The following is a 6019-nucleotide window of genomic DNA, read 5'->3' on the forward strand; positions in this document are numbered from 1 at the left end:
AATATCGCCATTTTGATGATGTTAGTTCTGCCTATCCATGAACAGGGTATATTTTTCCATCTTCTAAGATCTTCTTCTATTTCTCTCTTTAGGGTTCTGTAGTTTTCATTGTATAAGTCTTTCACCTCTTTTGTTAGGTTGATTCCCAAGTATTTTATTTTTTTTGAAGATATTGTGAATGGAGTGGTTGTCCTCATTTCCATTTCAGAGGATTTGTCGCTGATATACAGGAGTGCCTTTGATTTATGCGTGTTGATTTTATATCCTGCCACTTTGCTGAATTCATTTATTAGCTCTAATAGTTTCTTTGTAGACCCTTTTGGGTCTGCTAGGTATAGAATCATGTCATCTGCAAATAGTGATAATTTAAGTTCTTCTTTTCCTATTTTGATGCCTTTAATTTCTTTCGTCTGTCTAATTGCTCTGGCCAGTGTTTCGAGGACTATGTTGAACAGAAGTGGTGAGAGAGGGCATCCCTGTCTTGTTCCAGATTTTAGAGGGAATGCCTTCAATTTTTCTCCATTCAGAATGATGCTAGCCTGAGGCTTAGCATAGATTGCTTTTCCAATATTGAGGTATGTTCCTGTTATCCCTAGTTTTTCTAGAGTTTTGAACATAAAGGGATGCTGTACTTTGTCGAATGCTTTTTCCGCATCTATCGAGATGATCATATGGTTCTTATTTTTAAGTCTATTGATGTGGTGAATAACATTTATTGATTTCCTTATATTGAACCAGCCTTGCATCCCAGGGATGAATCCTACTTGATCATGGTGCACAATTTTTTTGATGTGCCTTTGTATCCGAGTGGCCAGAATTTTATTGAGGATTTTTGCATCTAGGTTCATTAGAGATATTGGTCTGTAGTTTTCTTTCTTTGAAGTGTCTTTGTCTGGTTTAGGTATCAGGGTGATGTTGGCCTCGTAGAATGAATTTGGAAGTTCTCCCTCTTTTTCTATTTCCCGAAGTAGCTTGAAAAGTATTGGTATTAGTTCCTCTTTAAAGGTTTTGTAAAACTCTGCTGTATACCCATCTGGTCCTGGGCTTTTCTTAGTTGGTAGTCCTTTGATGGTTTCTTCTATTTCCTCAATTGATATTGGTCTGTTTAGGTTGTCTATATCCTCCTGACTCAATCTGGGCAGATCATATGACTTAAGAAATTTATCTATGCCTTCACTATCTTCTAATTTATTGGAGTATAAGGATTCAAAATAATTTTTGATTATCTTCTGTATTTCTGAAGTGTCTGTTGTGATATTGCCTCTTTCATCCCGTATGTTAGTGATTTGAGTTCTCTCTCTTCTTCTCTTCGCTAGCATGGCTAAGGGTCTGTCGATTTTGTTTATTTTTTCAAAGAACCAACTTTTAGTTTTGTCAATTTTTTCAATTGTTTCTTTTGTTTCGATTTCATTGATTTCAGCTCTGATTTTAATTATTTCTTGCCTTCTACTTCTTTTGCTGTTGTTTTGCTCTTCTTTTTCTAGGATTTTGAGATGAAGTATGAGATCATTTATTTGTTGGTTTTTTCTTTTTTTAAGGAATGAACTCCAAGCAATGAATTTTCCTCTTAGAACTGCTTTCAATGTGTCCCATAGATTCCGATATGTTGTGTCTGTGTTTTCATTAATCTCTAAGAATTTTTTAATTTCCTCCTTGATGTCTTCTATAACCCATTGATCATTCAGTAACCTATTGTTCATTCTCCAAGTGATATATTCTTTTTCCTTCCTTCTTTTATCGTTGATTTTCAGTTCCATTCCATTATGATCAGATAGGATGCATGGTATTATCTCTACTCCTTTGTATTGTCTAAGAGTTTCCCTGTGACATAATATATGATCTATTTTTGAGAAGGATCCATGTGCTGCTGAGAAAAAAGTGTAACTGTTTGATGTTGGGTGGTATATTCTATATATGTCAATTAAGTCTAGGTTATTAATTGTGTTATTGAGTTCTATGGTTTCCTTATTCAACTTTTGTTTGGAAGATCTGTCCAGTGGTGAGAGAGGTGTGTTGAAGTCTCCCATGATTATTGTATGGTGGTCTATTAGACTCTTGAACTTGAGAAGAGTTTGTTTGATGAACATAGCTGCACCATTGTTTGGGGCATATATATTTATGATTGTTATGTCTTGTTGGTGTATGGTTCCCTTGAGCAGTATGTAGTGTCCCTCTTTATCCCTTTTGATTAACTTTGGCTTAAAATCTATTTTATTTGATATGAGTATGGATACTCCTGCTTGTTTCCGAAGTCCATATGAGTGATATGATTTTTCCCAACCTTTCACCTTCAGCCTATGTATGTCTTTTCCTATCAAATGCGTCTCCTGTAGGCAGCATATTGTTGGGTCTTGTTTTGTGATCCATTCTACTAGCCTGTGTCTCTTGATTGGTGAGTTTAAGCCATTAACATTTAGGGTTATTATTGAGATATGGGTTGTTCTTCCAGCCATATTTGTTTATTTATGTTACTAAACATGGTTTGTTTTCCACTTTGATTATTTTCCCCCCTTTAGTGTCCTACCTCCCACTGTTGGTTTTCATTGTTATTTTCCATTTCCTCTTCCTGTAATGTTTTGCCAAGGATGTTTTGAAGAGATGGTTTTCTAGCTGCAAATTCTTTTAACTTTTGTTTATCGTGGAAGGTTTTAATTTCATCTTCCATCCTGAAGCTTAATTTCGCTGGAAACACAATTCTTGGTTGGAACCCATTTTCTTTCAGTGTTTGAAATATGTTATTCCAGGATCTTCTAGCTTTCAGAGTCTGTGTTGAAAGATCAGCTGTTATCCTGATTGGCTTACCCCTAAATGTGATCTGCTTCCTTTCTCTTGTAGCTTTTAAAATTCTCTCCTTATTCTGTATGTTGGGCATCTTCATTATAATGTGTCTAGGTGTGGGTCTCTTATGATTTTGCACATTCGGCGTCCTGTAGGCTTCTAGGATTTGGGGTTCTGTCTCATTCTTCAAGTCTGGGAAGTTTTCTCGAATTATTTCATTGAATAGATTGCTCATTCCTTTGGTTTGAAACTCTGTTCCTTCCTGTATCCCAATGACTCTTAAATTTGGTCTCTTGATGTTATCCCATATTTCTTGGATGTTCTGCTCATGGTTTCTTAACAGTCTTGCTGAGCTGTCTATGTTCTTTTCAAGTTGAAATACTTTATCTTCATTGTCTGATGTTCTGTCTTCTAAGTGTTCTACTCTGCTGGTAGTATTCTCAATTGAGTTTTTAAGTTGGCTTATTGCTTCCTGCATTTCTAGGATTTCTGTTTGTTTGTTTTTTATAACCTCTATTTCCCTGTATAGTTGATCTTTTGCTTCTTGGATTTGTTTATGTAATTCATTGTTGAAGTGATCTTTCATTGTCTGATTTTGCTGTCTGATGTCTTCCTTGAGACTCCAGATCATCTGAAGCATGTATATCCTGAATTCTTTATCTGACATTCCATCAGCTGCAGCTATTACCTCTTCTAAAGATGAGTTGACCTGCAATGCTTGTGGTCCTTTCTTTCCTTGTCTCTTCATACTGTTCGCGTTCCTTTCTTCTTGGTGAAACTGTTGTGCTATTGAATTTTCCCCCTATATATTTATATTGGTCTTGTATAGTTGCAAAGTCTCCCTCGCAGGCACGAGCGGCGGCTCTGCCCCTCCGCCAATTGGGGCAATGTGCCTACCACGCCGGCAGGCCGCTGGGCCTGCTCTGCCAGTCGGTAGCAGGTCCGCCGTCCTTGCAGGCGCGGGCGGCGGCTCTGTCCCTCTGCGGGCCGCTAGGCTTGTTCTGTCGGTGGTCGCCGTTCTGCCTACTTTGCAGGCGCAGGCAGCGGCACTGCCCCTCTGCAGGCCTCTGGGGCTGTACTGCCAGTGGGTCGCAGGTCCGCCTACTTTGCAGGCGTGGGGGGGGGCGGCTCTACCCTTCCTCAGGCCACTGGGCCTGTTCTGTCTCTCAGTTGCAGGTCTGACCTGTTCTGATGGTGGTCTCAGTTCCGACTACCTTGCAGGCGCGGGGGGGAGGGGGCGGCTCTGCCTCTCAGCAGGCCGCTGCTCCTCTTCTGCCGGTGGGTCGCAGGCCCGCCTACCTTGCAGGAGTGATTGGAAGCTCTGTCCCGCCGCGGGCCACTGGGCCTTTTCTGTCGGTGGTCACCCTTCCCCTACCTGGCAGGCGAGGGGGGTGGGGGGCGGCTCTGCCCCTCAGCAGGCCGCTGGGCCTGCTCTGTCTTTGGTCCCAGTTCTCTCTACTATGCCGGCACAGGGGGAGGGGGCCAGTATAACTTAATTGACCATTTTTATGGCTTTTTTTCATGGATGTTTACTTCTCCATTGAAAAGAACTAGTAGATGCTGAAGAAGGTTATCAATAATTTAACTGAAAACTGCCTTGTTTATATGTTTGTAGATACATTGTGAAGCTAATAAAGCCAATTTGAGTTATTTTGATATGTGATGGCTTGCATATTTATTTTGAGCAGGAGTACCAACAAGAATTGAGAACAATATTCCTAGTAAATATAACTATATTAGTTTCATGCTTGAAGACAGAGAATTTTTATTTAAGCATGTCACATCACTACTAAAAGTCAGACAGTTTGCAATAGCATGTATATAAATAATTGAAGACCATTTTTTCACCCCAAAGTATGAAGAGAATCATCTATTATCTTTTGAAACTTTGTACTATATAAAAACTGTTTTATTTTTAAAATTTACATGTGAAACTTACTATAATATCTTATATTTGATTTGGGGGTATTTTATATAAAATCATTGAGATATAATGATAATTGTACCTCACTTAGCATCACTGGACATCTTTGTCATTAAAGGCTGTACAGAATGTATACAAGTAACAGAAACCATATTGAAATATGAAGTATATCTGTGTGTCTGATGTTGTGGGTAAAGTATATATATCAAGCCCAGATATGTGACATGTCATCAAGGGATCAGTACCTTCTGGACACCTCAATTAAAATACATTTTTTAAAGAAGGAAAAATTAGAAAGGATTCTTATTATAATAACTGATCTAATTTTTGTGAACAGAAATGCATGAGACAAAAAATATTAAAATTGCAAAATTATGACTATCACAGCAATAAAAAATAAATGTATGTGAGAGATAGTATTCAACTCATTATTTTATGCGGGGTTTTATCTGATGTTACAGCATCAAAGGAAAATTAAAAAGTCACACATATATACACAGAAAAGGAATGTTGAAACAAATATTTAAACAAACAGGTTTGTACACAGGGAAATAGCTAGTACACTGGACAAAACTTATTAGCTTCCCTGTAAACTTAACAAATTTGTATTGTTTTCAAATTTCTACAATTTATAGCATCACAAAACAGACAATGAAGGTGGTTATGAAACAGTATGCTAGAACACACTTAATTTTCCAATGAAAGATACTGAATCAGACATTCCAAAGTCTTTCACTATTCTTTCTGATAATAATAAAAAATCCATTCCATTAACAAATACCATGGTTTCATAGAACAATCTAGTACTACACAGCATCTTTTTTCTCCAAACATTATTCTTTGTTTGGAAAATTTGTTTATCCAAATTTTCCCATACATCTGGGTTTGAATTTCTACGTAATTTTGTCATATTATTCTGGTATTCTTTAATGTTAAAATTCTCACAGAGGCAACTGCAACAGATACCTGATATTGTAAACAGACAAGCACCTTCCTCTTATAGATAAAACATGTAAAATAAAAGAATATAATTGGGTTGCATTGGATTAAGCTTGTGGATATCCATCATTTATTTAATTCTGTGGGCCATAGTTTACGACAATAAACTTTTCTATGAAATTTATTTACTAGAGTTGTTTATTTGATTAACAATTTAGAAAACTTAAAAGAAAAGTATATTTAAATTTTGTGGAGGAGTCAATAAACATAGGAAACTCTAGAGCTAACAAAATTTCATTAGATAGTTCCTAATTTTCATTCTGTTCATTAAGAATGAAAAAACCTATTTAAGCCAGAGATTTTCAACAAGTTATTTCA

This window comes from Marmota flaviventris, chromosome 3 (assembly GCF_047511675.1).
Source record: "Marmota flaviventris isolate mMarFla1 chromosome 3, mMarFla1.hap1, whole genome shotgun sequence".
Lineage (NCBI taxonomy): Eukaryota > Metazoa > Chordata > Mammalia > Rodentia > Sciuridae > Marmota > Marmota flaviventris.